The sequence below is a fragment of the Rattus norvegicus genome, chromosome 8, assembly GCF_036323735.1.
Source record: "Rattus norvegicus strain BN/NHsdMcwi chromosome 8, GRCr8, whole genome shotgun sequence".
Taxonomy (NCBI): domain Eukaryota; kingdom Metazoa; phylum Chordata; class Mammalia; order Rodentia; family Muridae; genus Rattus; species Rattus norvegicus.
The window spans coordinates 79,769,124-79,794,492 of NC_086026.1; the positions used below are offsets into that span (position 1 = coordinate 79,769,124).

General features: G+C 46.2%; 1 protein-coding gene and 1 pseudogene across 2 annotated transcripts in view; both read left to right on the plus strand.

Annotated features, from left to right (window-relative positions):
- Window positions 1–25,369, plus strand: part of Myo1e (myosin IE) — a 192,221-nt gene that overhangs the window by 296 nt on the left and 166,556 nt on the right. The gene's annotated exons all lie outside the window — the stretch shown is intronic.
- The window catches only part of Rpl37a-ps11 (ribosomal protein L37A, pseudogene 11), a 70,121-nt pseudogene continuing 44,752 nt past the window's right edge, over window positions 1–25,369 (plus strand). Inside the window, exon 1 of the transcript XR_005488286.2 lies at window positions 1–25,369. This exon is cut by the window's right edge and continues 44,752 nt beyond it. The product of XR_005488286.2 is annotated as a ribosomal protein L37A, pseudogene 11 (transcript).

The window sequence follows — 25,369 nt, forward strand, 5'->3', positions numbered from 1 at the left end:
TGGCTGCGCCGCGTCCCAGGACGCCTGACCCTGGGAGAGGGCAGGAAGCTCCAGAGCGGGCACCTACCTTGGGCAAGCTGCCCAGGCCAGGGGGTGGAGAAGGTGGACGCGGGAGTATGCACTTCTGGAGCTCTGATTTCCTGCCGTTTGCAGTTAAACCGGTCTTAGCCGGGAAGAGGGACCAAGGGTGGCAAGGAAAACTCTCTGAAGTGACTTTCTGCGCCGGCAAAGTTTTGGTGGCAGTGTTGTTGTGGCTGCCAGCTGTCTGAAGCCAGAGAGTGTGTATGTCCGTTTTCACCCGCATAGTCGTGGGACTGGAGACTCTGTTCTCCTCCAGCGAAGGTGAGGGGCACGCCTGTGTCCCTCGGGTCCTCTCCCCTGGGCAGGCACCGGCGTGAGCTCCCTGGCAGGCTGATCCCGCAGCTGCCCTCCTGGCATCGGGGAGGACCCGGGCAGCCCCGCCTGCGCTGGTGATGGGCCGAGCGCTGCACAAAGGCAGGCAGGGGCTCCAGGTACCGCGGAGCACCTGGCGGTGGCCCGGGCTGCGGGGACCCTGTGACGACAGCGCGCAGGGGCAGTCACGCTGGCGGGGAGCCCAGGCCCGTAGGGTCCCTGTGTGGGGTAAACACCTCCTGCGGAGGGCTCCACCCGGTCCCCAGCTCGAGAGGACCGCCACCCTGGTCTACATGCCACAACTCTCCGAGAACGTTCCCGGTTTTGTTCCTTTCCGCTTGGCACTTGGGGGAGTGTATGGCATGGACTGCCTCTCTCTAACTCATTTGAGACTTTTGCCACTACCCAGAGGAGTCCCCAGCCTAACTACCCTCCTCTCACAGTTCCAATAACCTTAGCCACATCCCCTGGACTTTGCCGTGGTGTGGCTTTCCTACCAAAGGACGAAAACAAAGATTGAATTTTGAAGAGATAGCCAGTCCACCCGGACCAAAAGAAAAGAAAAACTTTTTAAAAACTTAAAAAAAAAAGTTTTAAAAATTCTAGAAGGCTTCAAAGTTTCCACACTTGCTTCTTGGTGGAGGAACTTGTCCTCTTGACTTTCTCGTTGTTTACTGGCGGTGAGGGGGAAGCTTACTAAAAAAGATGCCTAGCATAGCGCTGGCTTGAGAAATCCCCAGATCCCCAGCGCCAAGCATCCACCCCGCAGGCCGGGTTGAACCCACATTGAGCTTACAAACAGTCCTTACCCTCGCGCTGTTTATTCAAAAGAATGATTTTAAAACAAACGAAACCTTTAAAAGGCATCCTGGCCCCAAGCTTTTACTTTCCTCATAGTTCAAAATTATCTCACCTTTGCCCCCGAGAGCAAATACTTCATTTATAAATAAGCTTCCTCCGCCAGTTTCGAGGTTTCAGAAGTCAGTCCACTCTCAGAGCATGCCCTGAGCTGCATTGGGTGGAGTTTCTCCGGTCTCTGACCGCTTGAATCTGAACCGTGTGAGTCCTGGTGCCTAAGAATTGCTTTCCATGGTTCAATATTTCCTTAAAAAAAAAAATCAATGTGTTTATGGTCAAGGACTTAAAGAATTTTACTATCTTTAACTGCTTAAGTGATACCTTGAGAAAAATCCTTTGTAAACTCACTTTTTTGGCTGTGTAGATCCAAAATTGGCCTGTGGTGTTTTTTCCAGAGACGTGGGAAAACACGCTCAATTTAGCTCCTTGCTTTTGGGGTAGCTGAGTTGGTCCATCAGAGGTGGAGGAGGTGTGTCTTATGAGTCCCTTTCTCAGTTGATTTATCAGGGTAGACAGGGTGTAGTCACCTCCTCCTGGGTTCCCTGCCAACAGCACAGATGGGCATGTTGTGGGCCACTAGGAGGCTATCTGGGAATCAGATATGGTTGCCTGGGCCACAATTTACTGCCCAGAAAAGTTGAAACAGCTGGCCATCCTGAAATAGATGCACAGTGGACAGAAAGAACTCTGGTATCTAGAGTCATTTGGACAAAATTAAAGGAAAATTGTTTCTGCCATGACTTGTAAGTTTGAGTGTGCTTATCAGCTGTGTGAAGTCGCCTTTGAACAGGTACCCACATCTCAGGTAGTCCCGTGAGAATGCTCAGTGTTTCTGTAAGAAGTCTCTTGAGCTGAATGGAACTTCTGTGTTATGCATCTGTCTGGGCCTGCCCAGTTGAATCCCTCAGCTGTTTAAGGACAGGAAGGGATGGGCCACTACCCTCGGTAGGTGTGGCCAAGAATTAGCACAGAGCACTGGCCCTTGGCCAGGCCTGAGGAAGAACCCTGCACTGTGAACTCCCTGCGTGCTTGCGTGATAGGTGCTCTTGATTGGCAAGCTGATGGGATTTAGAATCATCACAGACCCAAACCTTTGGGCGAGAGTTTCTAGCTAAGGTTAGTAGAGGCTACAAGACCCGCTCTTTACATGGTGGTGCTGTTCCACCGGCTAGGAGTTGAATAAAAAGGAAAATGGGAGCTGGGCTCCAGCAGTTGTCCTTCTCGACTTCCGGGTTACTTACAACAGGACAGTGACAGCCGCCTCTGGCGTTGGCCGCCTCTGGCATGGCCGCCTCTGGCATGGCTGCCTCTGGCATTGGCTGCCATCTTTGCCTTTTCTACCTTGACCGAACTGTAATTCCCTCCATCCTTCTGCTCAGACGAGCCCTCCCACGAGTTCCTTTTGTCAGGAATGTTTGTCACAATAGGAAAAATAATTAATTATGTGTGTGACGAGAGAGAGAGAGAGAGAGAGAGAGAGAGAGAGAGAGAGAGAGAGAGAGAGTCTGGGAGCATATTGTTATCTCCATCTATCCCAAAGACTTACTCAGTTGTGACTCATGATGAAAACTGACTTCACATTCATGAACACAATGTCTAATTCACTTCTCCCTCATACTCATTAACTATGGATACTAGCTCACCTTGGAAAACCCAGAATATATTATATTACCAGGCCATAGTTACTACCTTTTATTATTAGGAGGCTTGAAGAGGTGGGGAAAAAAAATCTCTGTACATTGTTACAAATGAAGAAATGTTGTTTAGAAGAGTGTAGGCTAAGGTGTCCTTTCATAGACTCTGGCTTTGTAGTCCACGGCAAAGATAGTTGGTGGCCATGGTCTGTTTGCTGTATGATGGACTAAGACCTGTGCATGTGAGTCTGCTTTCTGTCTTGGCCCCAGAGAGTGTGATTGAGAGAGTGTCTGTGAACGAAATATGCAAAGATGACTGGGTAAATCTGACTTGGCTTTTAAAATGTATTCCTTTTTCTTTACTCTGCATTATTCCTGAAGTGCTAGAGGGTATCCACAAACACAGCACTGATTCATTCATTCACTCATTCATATAAGACAGGCTTTCTCTGTGTAGCCCTGGCTGTCCTGGAACCCACTTTGTAGATCAGGCAGGCCTTGAACCCAAAGATTTACCTGCCCCTGCCTCCCAAGTTCTGGGATCAAAGGCGCGCACCACAACATCTGGCTACAAAACCGATTTATAACTTAGGGACAGTTGATCAAGGGGAAGATAGGTTCCTTTGGGTGGAGACCGGTATGTATTTAGTAAGTCTGGAGTGTTCTCTTTGAAGTTGATCTAGTTCGTTTATTGATGATCAGATTCTAGAAGCTCCCTGGCCAAAACAATTAAACTCAAGAGGAGGGGTCAGCTTGATGCCGGAGGGAAGGTTAAGGAAAAGCTAGTTCAGGATATCTTGGAGTGGTGGGGCTTCCCCTCTTGGAAGAGAGCCCATCGGGCTCTGGATGGACCGAGAGGAGCAAGGGAAGGTAAAAGCCGCCCCACCCCATCTCTGCTGAGGACTCCACTGGTGGGAACTTCAGTGACTATAGAGGCCAAGACACAAGACTCTGTGAAGAGTAAACAAGAAATACACATCCCATCCAAAGAGGAATGGCCGTGGTTATTACACTCACCGTATTACCAGGTTATCTTGTGGATACATATGCCGTCTGGAGCCTGTGCTGGTGCTGCTCTCTTTTAAATATCCTGATGTCACTGACAGGCCAAGCATGCTCATCTGTGGTTCATCTGCTCGGAGCCACTACGAGCTCAGTGTGTGTCCCCGAACCACAAAACTTCCTCCCTCTACTTGCTAACCACAGGGTCTAAACGGCAGCTACATACCCAGGAATGACGTAGTGTTCATGGCTGCACCCACGTCTTCTCCTTGGGCCTCGATAGGGAAGGCGGTTGCCAGGTATTTTGTACCTGTGGAATCTGGTAGCTAATTGGAGCTGTTGGAACCTGTGTGAAGATGGCTCGAGACGGCCGCACCTTCAGCTCCCCTTGTTACCCTTCGCTCTCTGTTTCAGTGAGATGCTCCAGCACCCAGTGATGCACACCACCCCCTTTATCGCGGTGCAGGAACTCGAGGGCTCCCACAAGAGTTATCATTAAGGCTAGAGAGCAAGCACTTGTGAGCGTTTTGGTGGCCACAGGTTCGACTCTCTGCTTCTGGTTAGACTATGGGGAAGAGTGCTTCTCATCTGCTGGTGAGCGAGGACTCGGGCCCCGCTTCTCGGGAAGAACATGTGGAAGCTTTTCCTTATCATCTCTGTTCCAGGCCACACATACCCAGGCTTAAATGCAATTTTAAGACAGCCTACCTGGCTGGCTTCTCACTTAGAGTCCTCCTGCCTCAGCCTCCCAACTGCTGGTATCACAGACGTGTGCCACATCTGGCTATAATATGCAGAAATATTTTGAAACCTTTAGACAACCATAAGATACTCTGAACCTCACAGTGGGGATATGAAGGTGCATACAGCCATGCTTTTCCAGATTCGAATTCAAAATTTATGTTTATATTTATATAAAATGTATGTTGAAAATGATAAAAATTTAATCACATAATGGTAGAAATGCAAGTTTCTTCATACTTGTTAAATATATATACACACAGCTATCTGTCTATCTATATATAGCAATTACTCAAATACATATCTCTATGTATGTCTTAAAGGGGGCGACTGTAAGTGCATATATGTCTGTGTACCGTATACATGACCGTGTGCATGCCTGGGCCTGAGGACGCAAGCAGAGGCATTTAAATTCCTTGGAACTAGAGTTGCAGATGGCTGTGGTCCATACTGTGTGGATGCTGAGATTCAAACCTGGATCCTGTGCAAGAACGACCAGTTCTCCAACTGCTGAGCCATCTCTCTAGCCCCATTTGTGTGTGTGTGTGTGTGTGTGTGTGTGTGTGTGTGTGTGTGTGTGGTGTGTGTGAAAGATACAGCAATTTGTATTTTTACCATTAATTCTGCAATTAAATTTTTCTCAATAGTATGGTTTGGTTTTTGGTTTTTGAGACAGAATTTCTCTGTGCAGCCCTGGCTATCCTAGAACTCACGCTGTAGAACAGGCTGGCCTGAACTCAGAGATCTACCTGTCTCTACCTCCCAAGTGTTGGGATTAAAGGTGTGGGTCTCAAGACCTGGCTCGCTCGCTCTTTCTTCCTTTCTTTCTTCCTTCCTTCCTTCCTTCCTTCCTTCCTTCCTTCCTTCCTATCTTTCTTTCTTCCTTCCTTTCCTTCTTTCTTTCTTTCTTTCTTCCTTCCTTCCTTCCTTCCTTCCTTCCTTTCCTTCCTTTCCTTCCTTCCTTCCTTCCTTTCTTCCTTTCCTTCCTTTCCTTCCTTCCTTCCTTCCTTTCCTTCCCTTCCTTCCTTCCTTCCTTCCTTCCTTCCTTCCTTCCTTCCTTCCTTCCTTTCTTTCTTTCTTAGATTTGTTATGTATACAGTGTTCTGCCTGCACACCAGAAGGGGGCACCAGATCTCATTACAGATGGTTGTGAGCCACCATGTGGTTGGTAGGAATTAAACTCAGGACCTCTGGAGAAGCAGCCAAAGCTCTTACTTAACCTCTGAACATCTCTCCGGCCCCCTACTTTATTTTCAGTTGATTATTTTTTGTAGTGCTAAGAATCTGTCCAGGCTTTGTGCAGGCAGGACAAGAGCTGTGAACCTTGTCCCCAGACTCTGATATTTTTATTTCCCACTTTGCTTGGACTTGACATTTATAGAGCAAGTAAGAGGTTAAAGGGTAAATGCCAACGGTATTAAAAATAAACATCTCGGCCATGCAAACTCATTCTATAATAATAGCAAACGAATCATGTTCTGAATTTTGTAGTTCAGAATTTATTTTGGCGCAGCTAAACAGCTTTTTGGTCATCCTAATAGAATTTTTTTTTACATACTTTCTTGACAGTTAAATCAAGACAAGCAGAATTCACGGTCCTTTCCCAAAATAGTGGCACTGACTTTGACAAGCCAGGGACCTTTTGCTGTATATGACATGGACTTGGTCTTCACTTCTGAGTTCCTATCTTGAGAACAAATATTGTCATCATTCAAGGCCTTTTGGGTTTTAATCCCCCCTTCCAGTTACTTATTTATTTTTGTGTGTGCACGCACATGTGTCTGTAGAGACTGAAAGGCAACTTGCAGAAATCACTTCTCACCTACCTATGTGGGTCCTGGAAATCAATCTCAGACTGTCTGGTTTGGCAGCAAGCGTCCTTACCCCGTTGAGCATCTTGCCAGCCCTCCAAGTACTTTTGAAGAGTTGTTTATGAGCCACAGAAGAAAATCCATTTTTAATAAAAACTTCCTTTCTGACCTAAAATGTTCGTAGCCGTGTGACTGCCATCTTATTCACTAGGAGCTGTACCTGGTCCCTCTTCACTGTCTATTCTGCCTCTGAGGACAGAGCATCCGCCCTGCTGTCAAGGACACGGGTGCGCTGAAGACAAACCATGGCTTGGGTGTTTGGAATCCTGATGTGTACTAAACATTTACTCGTAGTGCTTCACAATCACACATTGCATTGTAGGGTGCCTTCCTGAACACCCGAAGCGAGTCTAAGATTTCTATCTTAAACTTCTGTAGAGAGAGGGGGCCTGGGAGATGACTCAGTGGATATATATGGCGCTAGCTATGTAGACATCAAGACCTGTGCTCAGATTCCCGGCACCCATCTAAAAACCGGATATGGCAGCACTGGGACGGGGGCAGGTCTTAGGGTCTCACTGGCTGGCCAGTCTAGCTGAATCATGCAGCCTCCGAGTTGAGTGAAAGGCCATGTCTCAAAAACTAAGGGAGAGCAGTGACTGAGGAAGATATCCCTACAGACATTGCTGGCCTCTACCTGTGCCCACTTGCTACACATCATACACACACACACACACACACACACACACACACACACACACACACACACACACACACGGATAAAAACAAAAGACCGAAGCCTTCACAGAGAGTAGTGTAGGGCTAACGATGCAGCTCAGTCAGCAGGATGCTTGCCTGGCAAGCATAGAGCTCTGCCTTTGACCCCCAGCACGCCCTTGCCCAATGAGGTGGTGCACACCGGTAGCCCCAGAACTCAGGTGTTGGATGGAGGTGGAGATTAGAGTTTTGCAGGAACATCACCAGTCCAAGCTCCTCTTCAGCTGTGAAGGGAGTTTGAGGCCAATCCAGACCACTCCAAACCCCATTTCCGAGAACGAGAGCAGGGTTGGGGGAGGAGAGAAGGCCATCCCGTTTAATGACTCCTGAAGGCTCATGGCTAGGTTTCAGCTGAGCTAGTGGCAGCCTACGGATTTTCTGATCTCGGTCAAAGGAGGGGATGGATTAGAATCTTATTTTCTCAACAGTCTAGACGTGACCAAGATAGTTTTGTTTCTGAGCTCCGAAGGCCGTTTGAAGATGAAAGCTTGTTATTTTTGATTCATTGCCGCTTAAACTGGAAAAGATTCTAAGACACAAAAGTCTGAAGCGTTCGCCCATAATACCACTGCCCTGCAGTGCACTAATTATTTTATGTCTTTGGGTTTCCTTCCAGGCTCTTCCAAAACACACAGTTTTTATATCTCATCATAATTAAGAGGCAAATATCTCACACACACACCCGCCCCCGTGCTCTGTACTTTACTTTTTCATTTCTTGTATAAATCCTTCACCTTGGTAGACGTAGTCACGGTCTTTGCTGAAACACTTCTATGTAGTCCCATGATAGCCAAAGCTACGTCATAACCGTAGAAAACCCTCCCTCACAAGTGTGTACAAGAAAAAGTGACCGTGCTACTCACTGCAATTGCTGTAATAATGGGCTGCTCATCTTCTGGGGTGCCAGACAGAGGGGGTGGAGAGGGGTGGCTTTTTTTGGTGTACAGTTGAACAGCCACATAAACTCCCTTATCCCTAGATTCTAACCTCCAAATGTGTGTTGATGATGGAAAAGCCCCCCCAGTCCTGCCACCATCTAAAAGAAGGTACAAGACCTTCTGGGTTGTTTTTTGTTTGTTTGTTTGTTTGTTTGTTTGTTGTTTTTCTGCAAGTTTCAGCTGAGAGATGGCTTCCACATAGTATTAGGGGGGCTGAGATGCAGAGGTGGGAAGAGAAGGGAGAGAAATTGGGTCCCTCAGTTGGAACTTTCACTGCTCCTACAGGCCCCCTCATGCCTATTATGGTCTGTGTCCTATGTTTTGACTTCCCTGTTGAGTTGCAGCCTTGGAAGTGTAAAATAAAGTTCCTGAGGCCTGAAGGTTGGGGAGGAGGTTGGGGAGTGTCTAGAGGGGGAAAAATTCAGGCAACGCCCTCCAGAAATGAGCGACAGTATTAATATTGCCATAACAGACATGGTTGGTAGTCACCGTGTGGCCTGCACCTTCTCTGACTCACCAAATACGTATTAAGTGTCTGTCCTACGTTCTGTGCTCTGGGAAGACCCTCAGGCCTAATATAACTGTGATATTTTATTTGCTTTATACTTAAAAAAAGAATGCAAACATGATTAAATAGCACTGATTTTAAGCAGCGTGAACATAGGTATTTCTTTGTTATCTTGTGTGTTTTAACATCTTTTTCCAATTAAGGAAAAATGCATATAAACACATACATACAATTCTCTGTATAATTTTAGGAGTTGCAGAAAGCTGTGAAGCCCACACAAAATCATTCGTAGAGTTGAAGCAAATGCTATTTCGGAGATGGATATTAAGGTGAATGGTCTGTTTTGGACTCCCACTAGGTTGTTCTAATTACTTGACATACGGTGACAGTAAGAGTAAGTCCCTACTGAGTGTGATATAAAGAGTGACCCAAGGCCCATGCATCGTGCTCCTACCTCTGAGTGTGGTGTAAAGAGTGACCCAGGGCACGTGTACCCCGTTGCTCAGTCCTCTACTTACCATCTCTTGGTCATCTTGCCTTGCTCTAGAGTGTGTGATGTTCTTGACGTAACAACTGTTCCAGACACTGTGGTTTAAATATTATTTCTCAGGATTTTATGTGTTAGCTGGCCAGTTCCTACTTCTGATTTCTGTGGTCAGCTGGTGGCTTGGCCGGAAATGCAAGATCCAGGATGGTCTTACATACCTCTGTCAGACTGGTCTGGACTTGTTTACGTAGTAGTGGTCACACCACAGCGTCCTCACGAACAGAAAGAAACATAAGTGGCGAGACACAAACATTTTATACGTTTTCTTTGCATCATATTTATTGTCGTCCTCATGGGCCAAAGCAAGCCACATGTCTACGCCCAGAATCAATGGGAGAGTGGACTTCCTTAGGGCTGAGACATAGTCCCTCCCACCACAAAATGTCCTTCGTGGACAGAATGAAGTGGGGCAGGAGTAAACCAGAAGCTGTGTTTTTTGAGCTTGTGTGTGTGTGTGTGTGTGTGTGTGTGTGTGACAGATACAGCGTTGTTCCTGACTCTTCCTCTGCGGCCCTTTTCAAGGCAGGACAAACTGTAGAGCCCTCTTGGTCTCATTCCAAAATTGCTACTTTGTCTTTGTTGAAAAGAAAAGGTCAGAGTGATAGTTAACAAGAAAGAAGAAAAGTTATTTTCTATCTACTAAAGGGTATTATTCTGTGGAAACAGTCAGAGCTTACCTTGAGCCCAAACTTAGAGTGCCCTGAGTCAAGCCAGAGCGGCCAACGTCCTTCTGGACGAAAGAATGGAACTCATTGCCTTCCAAGGTGAGGACAGACCTTGCTGCCTAGTGCTGCCTTCTAGCCAGCACTGAGCTGTCCATGTGGAGAAAAGTATTCCTCACACAGACAAAAATACATTTTTTCCCTTGGTTGAAAAGCATTTCTCTGGACTGTAAGATGATTCTCAAAATAGCCAGTGCCACTTCCACATCATGTGAACCACAAAGTGTGCCTTCTGCAGGTTCCTCTGCAGCACTCGAAAGATAAAGGATTATTTTATTTCTGTTCACAGGACTTAAAAAAAAAAAAAACCAAACCATTACTCTACAAATCTCTCCATAGCCCCCCTCCCTCTCTACTCTGTCCCCGCCCCTCTTTCTCTCATCTTTTTTAAAAATTTTGAGACAGTCTTACTTTGTAGCCCAGGCTGGCCTCCAACAAGCAATTCCTTCCTCTATTCCCTGAGTGCCAGAATTACTAGTATTGTAGGCATGTGCCTCACCATACCCAATTCTTTTATTTAGAAATACACCAGTGAGGGAAAAACTAGCTCAGGATAACTCCCGATCCATCTTCCTCTGTCCCATCTTCCCCTGGCTTATTTGAGGTCAAATGCTATCATAGGATTTCATCCACAAGTATTAAATTCTGTTGGGTTTTAAACAAAGCAAGACTTGTCACTTGGTGCTCCTTGGGCGGGAAGAAGGGGTGTGTCCCAGACAACCAAAGCTGGTGGCTTCACTTTAACTTGTAACAAGAGAGTCCTTGTTTTATAGAATCGTGGAGATGTCTCTGGTCGCAAAGGAAACTTCCCAAAGTATGACCAGTGTCATTCGCAGGGGTGTGTACGTGTGTGTGTACGTGTGTGTGTGGTGTCTGGCAATAATACTTTGTCATTTACTATCCGGATGTTCAAAATGGGGTATCTCCCTGACCTTCCAGTCTTAGCTGTACTCAGGAACTATATTTAAGCCTTAGGGAGTTAAGGCACTTGTCACCAAGCCTGACATGATCCCTGGGATCTACAGAGAGAGAGAGAGAGAGAGAGAGAGAGAGAGAGAGAGAGAGAGAGAGAGAGAACCAGCTTTTGCAAGTGTCCTCTGACCTCCACACACCAACCATGGCACGAACGGCACGCACGGCACCCACACACCGCATGCAGTAAATAAAGTAGTCATTTTAAGACAGAGTTTCTCTGGGTAGCCTTGGCTGGCCTGGAAGAATAGGCTGGCCTTGAGCTCAGAGATCTGCCTGCCTTTCCCTCCTGAGTGCTGGGATTAAAGGTGTGTTACCACCACTGCAAAAGTAATAATTAAAAAGGGGGAGGAGGAACAGGAGGAGGAGGACTAGGAGGACAGCTTCCTCTAAGATCCCGAGAAACATAAACCAGGGCCATCAGTGAGTGGTGGCAGCAGAAGGTTCTGTTCCCTCACTCACTTGAAACACTGAGAGTCATGGCCTTCATCCCATATTCAGATTTAATATTCTCCTGTGATCACTAATAGAAATGTATCAAATACAAATTAGGGGCATAAAGTTTAGACTTTAATATTAGAATTCCTATTATTACCCTGGCGGAGGATTCGTGGAAACATAAAATTAATGTTTTCTAATTGAAGACACCTAAGAAGGAGATCGGTGGCCTCTAGTTTCTGGTCTCAGTCGGGTTTCTGCACTTTTGGGTTTCTTTACCGAGAAGTGGAGGCAAGGGTAGGGAAAGGTTGGGCTAGCCAGTTCCTTCTCTCTCCCATCCCCTCGTTGTCACATGAGCCACACCCTCCCAGGAGTGCCCTTTCCCTGCCCCATACAAAGCCTCTTGCCCTTTTTCTTAGGTTACTTTCTAGTATTCTAACAGAACCCCGACCAAGAGAAACTTGGACAGAAAGAGTTTATCTGACGGCTAGGTAAGTCCCAGCAGAAATTCAAGCAACAACTGAAGCAGAGGCCACAGAGGGACAGTGGCTATTATCTTGCTCCCCATGGCTTACTCAACCCGCTTTCTTATCTAGCTTAGGGCCACCTGCCTATATAAGGGGGTGGCATCACCCATTGTGGTCTGGGTCCCCCTACATTAATTATTGATCAAGAAAATAACCCCACAGTCTTGCCCACAGACCAATCTGATGGAGGCATTTTCTCAACTGAAGTTCCTCCTTCCCAAATGGCCCTGGCTTGGGTCAAGTTGACAATGAAAATAAATAAATAAATAACCTACCCAGTACAGCCATCCTCCAAGGGTAAGGAAGGGCCTGGGAAGCCTGGAGATTATACACCTGCTCAGAGTGAGAAAACAAAACAAAGGCCTTGCAAGAGGAGCTCCCTCTCCTCCCACCTCGGCAACTTTTATCCTCCCCTGCCCAGCCCTGCATCTCACTTCTCTGAGTGAGCAAAGGATCAAGCATTGTCTGTTCTTCTGAGACAATGAGGCACTGTCCTCCCCATTTGGAGCTGTAAAGACAGTCGTCAGTGCTCAGTCGCAGTCGTTTTTAAGGGTCAGTTGGTAGAGGTGGCCCTGGAGACTGCAGGGCATGATGGAGTAAATGACAGGACCCATCGTAGTGGCTCTGCGTCCTCAGGACTCCTGCCTGGCCTCATCGAACTACGTGAGGTTCCACTTCGGGCTTGGATGTTGTCTACGACCACCTTGTCTCTAGCTAGGATCCACTCTCGCACCCTGTCCCCAGCTTGCAGTCTAGTTCTCCTTTGAAGCCAGCCCCAATTCCACTCTTTTGAATCTCACAGTTGCAAGTTATTGCCTTCAAAATTCTGTCTCCCTCCATCTGCGAAGATCATAGAGTTCTGCACATTTTAGTTCTTCTTCTGATCAATTGCTGTTCAGGGCGACTTCTCTCTCTGCATCAAGCGTCTCCTCCCCAGTCCATTCTGCCTGTGTGACATTTTGTGACATGTGATACTGGTATATGATCCTATTTTAAAATTTAAGCAAGAGGCTAGAGAGATGGCTTAACGGTTAAGAGCAATGACTGCTTTTCCAGAGGACCCTGGTTCAATTCCCAGCACGTACTTGTCAGTTCAGAGCTGCCTGTAACTCCAGTTCCAGGGGTCTGACATCCTCAGATAGACATACACTCAGACAAAACACCAATGCACATAAAATAAGTAAAAATGTAATGGGTAGGCTAGGAAATCAGCCCAGTCAGTAGACTGCTTGACATGCTGAAAACCATGAGGACCGGAGTTCATTTTCCAGAACTCAGAGGAGGCAGGAAAAACCTCGACTGGTGGCATGCTTTAGAAATCCCACTATTGGGAGGCTGAGGGGGTGGATCCCTGGGGCCTGCTGGCCAAACATGCCTAGCCTACCTGATGAGCTTCAAACCGAGGACGCTTGTCTCAAAAACCAAGAGGACCCCCCGCCATACACATACCACAAATTAAAACAAGAAACTCAATGGAGGAAATACTTGCATTTCTCTATGCTGTGTAGAGGTAGACATTCTTTAAAACCACACCCTACATCTTAATCTTGAAAGGCAGAAGGAGAGTGTGGAACTGTCAACACAGCCAAGTGCTCTCAAAAGCCGCTGCGGGGAAAGCACAGCCAGGATTCCTTAGCTGAGGGAACAGAGAGGAGTGAACCTGTGGAAGGGTCCTCTTGATGGGAATGCTGCAGTAGTCTGAGCTAATATAATACTGTGAGTGTTGTGATTTATAAAGGGATAGGAAGAAGGGTTATGTTTAGTGGAGTCACGCTATGGTGTGGGGGAAGAGGGTGCTTCTGTGGGGCCCATGTGGAAGCATCCCTTCCCCTTGAGGTACCAGCCACACGATGGTATAGTATAGAATAGAGTTTATTTAGGGCATGGGCAGGGGAGATGAGGGGGTAGTAGAGACAGAGAAAGGCAGAGAGAGTAAGAGAGAAGAGAAGTAGAGGCCAGCCATGAGCACATGGAGAGAGAAGGGGGAGGGGAATGGGGAGAGAGGGTAAGGAGCAGAAGCAAGAGGAGAGAGCAAGAGAACAAGAGAGAGAGGAGGGGGGCAAGCAGCCCCTTTTATAGTGAGTCAGACATACCTGGCTGTTGCCAGGTAACTGTGGGGCAGACCCTAGATTAAATGCCAACAGTGAGAACTTGTTTAAAAATGAAACAAAAACAAAAAACAAGACAAAAAAAAAAAAAAAAAAAAAGCCAAGTTGAGCAATTGCTTGCCGTGAAATCAAGAAGATTTAAGTTCAAATCCCCAGGATCACCCGTGAAAGCCGGGCATGACCATGTGCCTGTTACCACAGTGCCAGAGGATAAAGACAAGCAGATCACTGGCCAGCCAGCTTAAAACAGTGAGCTTCAGGTCTGATGAGAGATCTTGTCTCACAAAAGTAAGGGAGGGAGCGAAAGAGGAAGACACCTGACATCTGGCCTCCACATGGGCACAGACACCTATACACACACCTGCAGACACACAAGGGCTGGGGATGTCATTGAGTAGAGCAGTTGTCTGACATATACAGGGCCCTGACTTTTGTCGCCCCACCCCCCAACACACACTGAGGAAAAAATATACCAAGGGTGGGGTGTTGTGGTTCGTGCTTTTAATCCCAGCACTCCGGAGGCAGAGGCAGCCTGAGGCCCACCTAGTGTACAGGAGGCCAAGACTACGAGACCCTGTCTCAAAACAACAAAAACAAACAAAACCCAACCAACCAGGCAGACAGACAAAAAAGAAAACACCAAAATGTTAGCAGACCTAACGGGTGGAAGAAGGAGCTGAGGGGCTTGACTGGGGCTTTTGTGGAAGCAGCTAACAGTGTGGTGGTTTGCTCCGTGTGGATTTGGAGGGTGGCTTGGATGCATAAAATTCTAGATAATCCAGAGACTGGCCAAGTCCATCAAGTATCAAAACGGGCAAATCTGCACCTTTGGGGCTCCTTATGCTCTGTTTTCCACACATAAAAAGTGTAAAACAATTGGCTCCCAGTGTTTGGAGTGAATTGGGAAGTGGTCCGTGCCCCTGTGGAAACCGGAAAGATGCCCAATCCCCAGTCACACAGTGTGTGAGGAATTCCGAAAGGCGTGTGGACGGGGTGGAGACAGGCAAGGGCAGTTGGGAGCCTCTTGCCAGTGGGAGGTTTTCAAAGGACATTAGGTCATTCATACTTGTTTACTGTTCTGTCCTACTTAAGCAGTAAACTCCCAGAGAGGACACTGTCATGCTTACTGCTGGATTTGGCTTGTTTTGGGTCTTTATTTTATTTTATTTATTTATTTTTTGGTGGTTTTGGTTTTCTTCATCTCACAGAGCAGGCTTTGGCCTTGGCAGAATGGGGTGACTTGGCTGAACACTGTTTCCCTGAAGTGCAGAAGACCCTCAAGCCCATCCAATTCAACTCGCTTGCATAAACTGCACCCTTCAGGGAATGAATGATTGATGGCCGTCTGACAAGTGATTGTAAACTGGAAATGTTTTCAAAAATTAAAAATAGCCCCCCTCATATAAAACCGCACTTGGGTTTCCTCCTCAGTCTGCTTTTAATAGAACTGGATATTAGCGAATGCGGCTGCTGAAGGAAGCTAGGAGGTCCAAAAAGGTTTCCACGTCTAATTCTTGCCTCTTCTCTTCCAGTCCTTCCATAGGGAGACTTTAAGCCTTGCCTGAGGTCACACTGCCAGTCCTGTCTTGTCATCTCAGGGGTGGGGTACTGCTGCTCTTTGCTGAGAGAAACTAAAAGAAAAATATGTCGGTTTGCACTCAACCCTCATCCCTGCAGACCAGCCTGTGCTCACTCTGACCCTCAACCCTCATCCCTGCCTGTGCTCATCCTGACCCTCATCCCTGATCTCTGCAGACAGCCTGCGCTCACTCTGACCCTGAATCCTTTACTGGAAGAGTGTTGGAGGCCAGGTTAATGGGATGGGAAGGCAGTGGAGACCTTCAGAACGTGATATTTACAGTTGTGCTCTGGGCCTGTTCTGGTTTAAGTCTGGGGGAGGAGGAGTTTACTGCCTTTGTTTTCCCTTGGCTAACAGGTGCCTAGTTCCCTGGCGGCCACCCCAAAGGCCAGGAGTCTCCTTGGAGGCCAGCTGATAGCTTGATTGTTTTGTTTATTGTGCTGGGTGCAAATTCCAGTTGGTTCGTCTGCATCACAGAAGCCTTCTCTTCTTTCTTGGTGTTTCCTTTAGTCTCAACTGCCTTTGGATGTTTTATTTTAAGGATTTTGCCTTTCATATTAGGCTGGACTTTCTCTCAATAGAGACATTGCAGGGCCAATGGTGACATAAACCTTTAATCCTACCACTTGGGGAACAGAAGCAGGCACATTTCTGAGTTTGAGGCCAGCCTGGTCCACAGAGTTCCAGAACTGTTAAAACTACCCAGAGAAAGTCTTGTCTCAAGAAACCAAAACCTAACCAACACCTCCAGAGAGAGAGAAAGAGAGATAGAGATAGAGATAGAGATAGAGATAGAGAGAGAGAGAGAGAGAGAGAGAGAGAGAGAGAGAGAGAGAGTGCTGCATGGAGCAGAAAATGATCCAGTTAAAAACAAAACAACAGTATACACTCTATCCACATTATCTTGGAACCTGACACTTGGATTCACATACTTTAAGTTTTGGGGGTTTAAACATTAACATGTACAAAAGAATGGTAATATTTAGCCAGCAAAAGCTACAGACTCCCAGTAAATGTGATTAAATGGTATATATATATATACATATACATATATATATATATATACGTATGTATACACACACACACAAGTGTGTGTGTGTATATATATATCACAGGCAGGCAAGAGTTCCTACTGGCCTGCAATAATAAATTTTTATTATCCACATTTAAGATGATTCCCTGCGGTAAGTGCATTTTTATAACTTCTGTACAAATAAAGCATTTTAGATTAAAGGACTTTATAATATACTGAGGAGTAGTTCTTCCTCGGGCTGTAGTTTGTCGTTTGGAAAGGGGAGGCTAACAGGGTGAAATTCATGGATGGTGCTTCAGTCTAGGTGTGCTGGCCTCCTTGGGGAAGAAAGGCTTCCTCTTCCTGAATCTGGACTTTGAGAATTCTCCAGCTAGGAAATCATAGGGTAGGTCGTAATGTTATAAATCACTGGAACAAACACAGGAAAAGGCTATTTTGGGAAGTGTTTGCAACCGTGCAGGCTTACAGGGCTAGAGCTCTTTGTAGGGTTTTCTGTTCTCAGTCATTTGTACTGGGGACTTCAGAACCATCCAGGCACTGTGTGTGCCCAGAAGAGACTGTGCTGGGAAGATGGCTTGGTCTAAGCACTGGGAACTTATGTTCAGATCCCTACAGCCCAAATTCTAGCTGCAGTAGCATCCATCTTGTATCCGCAGGGATCCTAGAGGGAGCTGGGTGGTGTGGGAGGTAAAGAGAAGAGAACCTCTGGGAGGTAAAGACAGGGGACCATCTAGAAGTATGTGTGCCAGCTAGCCAGAGACCCTGTCTCAGACAAGATGTAAGGGAATGATTGTCACTTGGCAAGGTTGTCCTCTGATCACTGTAGTTACGCTGTGGCACATGAATTCCACAGACACACATGAACACAGCACTCATGCGTGTGCACACACACACACACACATGCACACGAACATGCACACAAGCGCACATACATGATATACAAGAAAGAAGAGATGGTTCTTGGCACTTGGTTACTGAGAGTAGGCCTATGCTGTCTAACATTAGAGCATTCTTTGTAGTTGATGTGATTGTCAAATTCCCTCCCTTTACTGAACAGAAGGCATAGGAGTCAGGCACCCTGCCCATCGTCACCATCAATGAAGTGGCACAGGACGGGTACAAATTCTGGGTTAGCTTCAGAGAGCTGCTGTCTCTTCCCAGAAGCATGCATGCACAAGCTTTGGGCTGAGGGGCTAGCCTGGGGAACATTATACTCAAAACTTCCATCTCCAACCCAGGCCTCTTGAGTCAGCACCTGCATTTTACCGGGATGCTAAGTGAGTGCCTGGAACACTGTGAGGGAACTCGGGTCTGATCATGTCTCCAGAGGAAGTCCAGTCTTTGCCAACTAGCTTGTCATCTTCCAAGGACAGGATACAGGGACATCGCAGACTTTGAGAGGCCCAACTAAACGACAGCCTAATTATCCTGCTCAGTTAACTGTCCACCAGTCGTTAGGAGGGGGAGTGTTTTTCTCCTGGACAATTCTAGATTGTCTAGCTTGTTCTCCTTAGGTGTACAATGGGCTGCCCATAGCAGGATAGGAGACCTTTCAGCCCAGAATATCCCTTCTGTGGCTACAATTGATTCCAGCCTTGGTAATGTGACCAGTGGCTCTGAACTAGCCTGTCAAAACGTCTAGAACCAGGGAGAAAGTCAGCAAGTCAGCACCCAATCAGAATTTGATCCCCAGGGGTTGGGGATCTAGCTCAGTGGTAGAGCGCTTGCCTAGCAAGCACAAGGCCCTGGGTTCAGTCCCCAGCTCCGAAAAAAAGAAAAAAGAAAAAAAAAAGAATTTGATCCCCAGATCCCGGTAGCAGAGAGAACCTTGTCCTCTGTATTGGAGTGGAAAGTGTACCAACAATTTGGGCCTATTAAAAAATATTTTTAACCTTTTAAAGATTTTTTTTAATATAAGTTATGTGTATGCATGTTAGCCTGCATGTCTGCTTGGGGTCTGAGGAGGGAGAAAAAAGTGTTGAGTCTCATGGAACTTGGGTTATAGATGGTCATGGGAAGCAGAGGCAGGAGGACCTCAGAGAGTTCGAGGCTGTCTCATAACAAAGCAAACACACAAGCACAGCCAGCTGTGGTGTCAGCCCTTGCAATTCCAGCTGGGAAGCGGGAGACAGGTGGCTAGCCTAGACTAACTGAACTAGCCTACTTAGAGAGTTCCAGGCCAGTGAAAGACAAATATCTTAAAACAAAACGAAATAAAGCAAAAGCCGTTCATGCCTGAGGAGTGGTTCCTCAGGTTGACCTCTGACTTACACACACACACACACACACATACACACACACACACACACACACACACACACCCTGGTTCACATCTGCACTGCCCCTTCCCCCCATTAACGGTACTAGCAGGTAGACACCTTGTGTTAATAGGGCTAAGCGTTTAGCTAAGCTGAGGGGCAGAGCACAAGCTTCATAGGTGAGGCCCTGGATTCTGTCCCTGCACGGGAGTCATTACTGCCTCAGGCCACACGTACTTTCCAGTAATTCTGTCATATGAAAGCTACAGAGGGCATCCTGGATTCTATGTCCTGCCAATAGCTTGCACAAGCAGGTTCTCCGAAATACTGGGAGGATGAATGAACTGACTTTCTAATCTGTTCTTTGTAGCTCCAACAGAACACAGCCCTTAGCTCATTTTCTACGGACTTTCCCTTTCTTGCCACTGTTCTGAATCCTCCGTAGTCTGACTACAGGCGCTGTTCCAGACATGTTTTTTTTTTTTTTTTTTTTTCTTTTTTCAGAGATCTACCTGCCTCTGCCTCCCGAGTACTGGGACTAAAGGTGTGCACCACTGCCATCTGCTGTAGTCTTTTTCTTAATTGCATGTGTATAAATGATGTTTATGTGAGGGCAGGTATGCCACAGCCTACACTTGGAGGTCAGAGGACAACTCTGAGAAATTGGTTTTCTCCTACCATATGGGTGGGATTCCATCTATATCTAGGATGAAATTCAGGTTGCCCAGGTTTGTGTGACAGACACCTTTACTTGCTGAACTGTGTCACTCAGGATCTCCAGCCGTTAACAAGTTCTCTTCGAAAGAGTTTCATGTTGGCTGTTCAGCAAAGATCTTCAAAATGGGAAGTAAAGCTGAAGCAGCTTAGAAACGCTTCAAGAAAACTGAAGCATCTCTGAGGTTTCTCTCTTGAGGTGAGAAGGGACTCCCACTCCTTGGTTTATTGGAGACACCCCCAACTCTTCTCCTCTCTCTGTCTCTCTGTCTCTGTGTGTGTGTGTGTGTGTGTGTGTGTGTGTGTGTGTGTGTGTATGTGTGTTGTTGTTGTTGTTGTTGTTGCTGTTTTGAGGTGTCTCAGAGTTCAATCTAGGGCTAGCAGATATTCTACTACTGAGCTACACCCTCAGTCCTGCCTGTGTCCCCCCTCCACCCCGCTCTCATGCTTAGTTGAACAATAACTTATAAAATTTGAACTGTTAAATTTCATCTGCATCTTTTTTATTCTTCCCTTGGAACTCCCAATTCTGGACTTCTGGAAGTAAGATCATACTGAATAAAAGTTAATGAAACCATGACTCAGTGTGAAGGTGAGTCAGACAGCTGTGTGGGATCTACTCCACCCTAGGGCAGAGACAGAGGCAGGAGCCTGGTAGCTAGGGAGGAAGGCTCCCCCACCCCTCTACCTTGTCCCCTCCATTGTTCTTTCTTTCTTTCTTTCTTTCTTTCTTTCTTTCTTTCTTTCTTTCTTTCTTTCTTTCCTTCTTTCTTTCTTTTGTTCTTTCTTTCTTTTGTTCTTTCTTTTGTTCTTTCTTTTGTTCTTTCTTTCTTTCTTTCTTTCTTTCTTTCTTTCTTTCTTTCTTTCTTTCTTTCTTCCTTTCAAGGGAAGCCAGAAGCTAGGTGTGGAGGTACACGCCTTTAATCCCAGCACTTGAGAGGCAGAGGCAGGCAGATCTCTCTGAGTTCAAGGTCAACCTGGTCTACATAGTGAGTTCAAGGACATCCAGGGCCATGTGAGACCTTGCCTTGGGGTGCGGAGGGGGGAAGAACATAAATATAATAATAACTAAAAAATACAGGAAGCCTACCAACGCTAAGAATTACAAATCCTCTCATCTCCGAAGCACATGTAATTAATTCCCAGTGTAATCATAGCCCAGTGCTGGGGTCCTCCACTCTCTACCCTCCTGTTCTCTTTTCTGACTTTATTACCTGGCCCCAGAATGAGAGGCAGGAATTGCCAATAAATATACTTAACTCCTTCGCATTTTTAAAGCTAGTGTATTGAACATTAAGGGAACTCTGGCCTTTCTCTCTAGTTTTTTATAGATTGCCTCTCAAAGAGTTTCAGGTTGTTCTTTGAGGAAATACTTCAAAATCGGAGGCCAGTGGAGTCAGTTTAGAAATGACTCAAGAGGGGTTGGGGATTTAGCTCAGTGGTAGAGTGCTTGCCTAGCAAGCACAAGGCCCTGGGTTCGGTCCCCAGCTCCGGAAAAAAAAAAAAAAAAAGAAAGAAAGAAAGAGAAAAAGAAAAAAAGAAATGACTTAAGAAACTGGACCCTCTGTGCTCCACCTGCCTGGGCATACACTTTCCCGCTGGCTGGTTTGATACGAGTGAATGTTGTGAATAGAAGGATCTCTTTACCTGTCCTTAAGGAAAGGTGCATTGCTAGGCTGAGGTAGCACTGTTTGCTGCCTAAGTCCTGCCTGGAGGAAGCACACACAGCCTTGGCTTGAAGCACGCTAAACAGATGTTTAGATCCACTTCAGCCACACTGGGACAACAATCCCTTGTTAATTAGGAGCTAACAAATGTAACCAAAGCCAGGGGTGGTGATGCACACCTGTAATTCCCCGAACTAGGGAAGAAGGAAGCAGGAGGATTGCCAGGAGTTTGAAGTGACAAAGTGAGTTCCAGGATAGCCTAGGGCTACTGTGTAAGATAAAGGCTTAAGGGGCTGGAGAGATGGCTCAGTGGTTAAGAGCACTGACTGCTCTTCCAGAGGCCCTGAGTTCAATTCCCAGCAACCACATGGTGGCTCACAACCATCTGTAATGAGATATGATGCCCTCTTCTGGTGTGTCTGAAGACAGCTACAGTGTACTCATATAAATAAAAGAAATAAAAAAAAAAAGATAATGGCTTAACAAAACCGAAAATTAACAATGGGGGAAAAAAGTTCAAACAGATAACGATAGAAACATACGCATATCCTTAGATATTCAGATTTGAAGTTGCAGGAGGAAAGTGACATAATTTCCAAGGAATTATTAGTACTAATAAAGGTTTAACTCATTGTCTTCCTCCCTTCTGCCTTTCGTGTCTACTGTGCCTCACATAAGTTTCTAACCCAGTTCTCTGAATCCCCATGCCTTCCCAGACAGGGACCTTCCTAATCCATACATTTGATTTCCGTCTATACATTCATGGAGCCTACCTTTCATGAGCTGGTCCTGCCTCATATAGCCAACCTTGGGTTACAACCACACAGTTTTATGTCATTAGAAAGTTGTGGAGCTCTTACGTCATACCAGACTAGGAGTGGAATGCAGACATAGCTGTGTGACTTTCTGAAGCTTCTTGGATGTTTCCCCAAAGCAGTCAAGGTTAAGAGCCAGTTGGTGAATATTTAAGAATTATTGAGTTGGACATGTGGCTCAGTTGATAAAGCGCTCGTCTATCGAATGTGAAATCCTCAGTTTGATGTTCCCAGCCACGAATAAGCTGAGTGTGGTGGTATTACACCTGTAATTCCAGCCTTCTGGAGTATAGGGCAGGAGTTCAAGGTCACTCTCCAATTTAATTTGGGGCTAGCCTGGGCTACATGAGAATGTTTATTACGGACTATGCTGTGATTTGGTGGAACACCAGTGCAGACTGATCAGGGTGTGCATTAAGACCAGGAATAGGAGGCTTCTCAGGTTTGCCTTATGGAAACTGCTTATTGAATATTTGGACTTCTGGAAAAAAAAGCCTCATTCTGAGGGGATGGACAGCGAACCCTTGGACAGCGTGGGCACCTTCAGTGATAGGGACAGGGTTGCCTAGTCCTCTGGCCTCCTCTCCACTTTGGAGCTGTGCCTTACACTGGAAGCCTCTGAATCTTGGTATGGCTCAGAAGCCCCAGAGCGATTTGGAGACCTGTTTGTTACAGAGGCTCCAAGCAATTCAGGTGGGAAAACTCATCACCCAGAGCCATTGCTTTCTAGCCCTGTGGATCTCAACGGTACTCAGGTACACGCGTACACACACACACACACACACACACACACACACACACACACCAAGTCTGGAGATTGAACCTGGTGAGCTCTACCTCAGAGCCACACCTGCACCCTTTACTCTTTGCAATGGTCAGCACTTTGCTTCAGATTCCTCCTCAGATTTACATTCCTCAGCTGCCTTTCTGGTCAGTCAACCTTTTTTTTTTCCCTGCCACGCCCTGGCTGTTAGAAGGAGGCAGTGCTCAGCTACTGACTGCTTCATAGCCTGAGGCTTCTAAAGTCCACGCTCAGGGAGAAGCAGCTCCCAGCTCCCTGAGGTCTAGGTTACAGTACCTCCATTTTCATTGAGATCCTTCCCTCTTCCTAAAAAGTTGTGTATCTTAGAGACTTTCTTTCTAAGTAAGTTACTTCACAATTTGATCCCCCACCATCAATATAAAATAAAGTTGAATTTTTTTTTTCTTTTTTCTTTTTTTCGGAGCTGGGGACCAAACCCAGGGTCTTGTGCTTGCTAGGCAAGCGCTCTACCACTGAGCTAAATTCCCAACCCCTAAAGTTGAATTTTTAAGTAATTACTTATTCATTTATTCATTAGGTATGTAGCCCAGGCTAGCCTCAACTCCGGATCTTTCTGTCTCTTTTGTCCTAAGTGCTGGGATTATATGAGCTATTTTTATTAAACCTATGTATGTAGCCTTGGCTGACCTGGAATTCACTATGTAGACCAGGCGACCCTCAAAGCCTCAAGCTCACAGTGATCCTCCTGCCTCTGTCTCCTGAGTGCTGTGATTGTAAGCATCGGCCACCCTGTAGAATAGAATTTTTTTTTTTTTTTTTTGGTTCTTTTTTTCGGAGCTGGGGACCGAACCCAGGGCCTTAGAATTTTTTTTAATGAACAATTTGTTTTAGGTATTTAACTGTCTTGCTGGTTTTAAACTTCTCGTAGAGAAGGTTTTTGTAAGGTTAGAATTGAGAGTTTTCGGGGTTGGGGATTTAGCTCAGTGGTAGAGCGCTTGCCTAGGAAGCGCAAGGCCCTGGGTTCGGTCCCCAGCTCTGAAAAAAAGAACCAAGAAAAAAAAAAAAAAAAAAAGAATTGAGAGTTTTCAACCTTTACCCCACCAGTCCCACCCACCTGAGTGTCCACACTACAGTCTGTGTACTCATCCCAGGAAGATCTCAACAGAGGCTAGAGCCCACCTTGGTTTGAAGAATTTGAAAGTGACCTCCTTTTCTTTTCCTTAGAGAAAATTTTAATTTATTCCCACTCGATTGTACTCCAATGGCTCTTTAACTTTTTCTTTCCAATTATTGTAAGAGTTCGTGAGTGTTTGTGTATGTGAGAGAAACAGACATAGGCACAGAGACAGCTGTGGGTGTAATGTGGAGGTCAGAAGACAGTTTGGGGGAGCTGGTTCTCTCCATCTACTTTTATGTGGGTTCTGGGATGGCTTGTGTGGCTGCTGTCATCTCACATCCCAGCTAGGCTTAAAAAAATGGTTCTTTATAAAAAAAATAGAATTTCTCTTCTTTCCTTTCCCTCCCTCCCTTCCTTTCTTCCTGGCTACCTTCTTTCCTTCCTTCTGGATTAGGGTCTCTTGTATCCTAAGCTGGCCTCAAAATTGTTATGTAGCCAAGGATTACCTTGGAACTCCTCTGCCTCTCCCCTGCCTCTGCCTCCTAGATGCTGGGGTTGCAGATATACACAACCCTGCCTGGTTTATGTGGTGCTGGGGGATCAAATCCAGGGCTTCATACATGTTAGCAGGGACCGTTCCACCTGAGCTATATCTGTTACCCCATTAAATTCTGTCATGCATACTCACATTTTGTTCTGTGTATAGTTAATTCTCAACCTTCTCTAGTTGAGGGTCTTTAGAAAGACGAATCTGAAGGTTGACTGTGAGAAGGGAAATACTGACAGAAAGAGGCAAATGGTTGATGGGAAATTAAAAATAGAGAGAAGGTCTGGGAAGGGAAGCCTGGGGTCCAAGAATTGCTCTTTTGTGGCTCTTAGAGTGAGGTTGGCCTAGAAGAGGGTGATTGGCAGGCACCTAGACCACTCTGATGTGGAGGAGTTACCTGAAGGAAATCCTACCTTAAGTTACCTAGTTATCTTGTATTTTAAACATATGGTTAGAGGCCCAGGCATGGTGAGACATCTTTAGGTTATACAGAAAACCCACCCACAAGTGTTATCGTTCCAAAGTGTGAGCGGGACCACTGAAGACTACCTGGGAAGGGTTTCTGTGTTGGAGGAAGATGAGATCGCAGCTGTTTAGTACCTCATAGGACTAGTTCAGGATAGATAAGACATCCTAGATAGTTTCCTTATGGAGTGAGTGCCGACCTCACAGCTTAAAGTGTCTGTCTTTAAATATTGATGAGATCTTGTGGTTTCACCCATTAAACTCTTTTCCCGTTGCATCATAACTTTACCCAAAGGCTCAGAGACCTCGCTGCTCTTGCTCATGGCAGGTTACAGACCTTTGGCCCTCCCTACCTGCAGGAGCTCCTATTTCCCCTTCCATAACTGCACACAACGGGCCGTTTGGAGACTTCCGTTAAGCACAATTGCCAACCCT